This window comes from Echinops telfairi, unplaced genomic scaffold (assembly GCF_000313985.2).
Source record: "Echinops telfairi isolate 266 unplaced genomic scaffold, ASM31398v2 ScPeMD7_443;HRSCAF=831, whole genome shotgun sequence".
NCBI lineage: Eukaryota > Metazoa > Chordata > Mammalia > Afrosoricida > Tenrecidae > Echinops > Echinops telfairi.
In genome coordinates this window covers 42,501,135-42,502,485 of record NW_022104341.1, presented here as the reverse complement: position 1 = coordinate 42,502,485, position 1,351 = coordinate 42,501,135, and positions in this window count along the sequence as shown.

Genomic DNA, 1,351 nt, shown 5'->3' with positions numbered 1-1,351 from the left:
TGGATGTAATAACACTGAATATCAATGGACTGAACTAAGGCATTAAAAGGCAGAGGTTAACAGACTGGCTCAGAAAGCATAACCCATCAATCTGCTGCCTGCAGTAGACACATCTCAAGCTTGCAGACAAAAACAGGTTGAGACTTAACGCTGGAGAAAAAAATTTACAAAGCAGGTGGCAATACAAAAATATCAAGGGTAGCGATCTTAATCTCTGAAAAAAATCATTTCAAGGTACAAGCCATAACAAGAGACAAGGAGGGGCACTATATAATGCTCAAGGGAACAGTAGACCAATAACCAGTGAGCACAATAAATATATACATGCCCAACAGGAGACCCACGAAATTCGAATATCAAACACTCTAAAAGATGATAAAAAGAAATCATGGGCTCAACAATAATAGTAGGTGACTTTAATACACCAATCTCTCAAAAAGACAGAACACAGGAAAAGAAATTCAATAGGGAGGCTACAGATGTACACAGCACAATTAGATGATTTCATCTGATAGATATTTACAGAGCTTTGCACCCAAATGCAAAAAATTCACATTCTATTCAATCCCACATGACACATACTATAAGATAGACCACATGCTGTGACAAAAGTCAATCCTAAATCAATTCAAGCCCATAGAGATTATACAGCCGTCTCACTCTGACCACTGTGACATAAGGCTGGAAATCAACAAAAGTACAATGACAAAAACAAGGGAAAACAATTGGTGGATGGATAACTCTATTGCAACAGCGTGGGTATTGGCCCATATCAGAGAAGAAATCAGGAAGTTTCTAGACACCAATGAGAATGAAAAACAATGTACAAAAATCTTTGGGATGCAGCAAAGGCATTTATCATAGGAAGGCTGATAGCAATACATACATACAGGAAAAGGGAAGAGAGACTTGTAGTTGATATACTGACACAAAACTTACACCGATTAAAGCAGAGTCAACAGATCAATCCTACTAATAGCAAAAGGAAAGGAATAATAAAAAATCATAGCTGAAATACAGGAGAGGGGAAACAAGAAAACTATGGGAAAAATTAATGCCAAAAAATTCAATCCTTTGAGTAATTAACATAATTGATAGACCGCTGGAAAACATAACCAAAGAAAGGAAGGAATAATTTTCAAGGATGAGGGAAAAAACAGGGGACATTGCAAAACATTCTAATGAAATCAAAAGGATAATTACACAGTTCTATGAAGGACTTTACACTAATGAATTCAACAACTTGGAAGACATGGACAAATACTTGGGAAAAACAATATCTCCCTACACTATTCCAGATGGACATTAAGATCCTCTACAGACCCATAGCAATAGTAGAAATAGACATGGT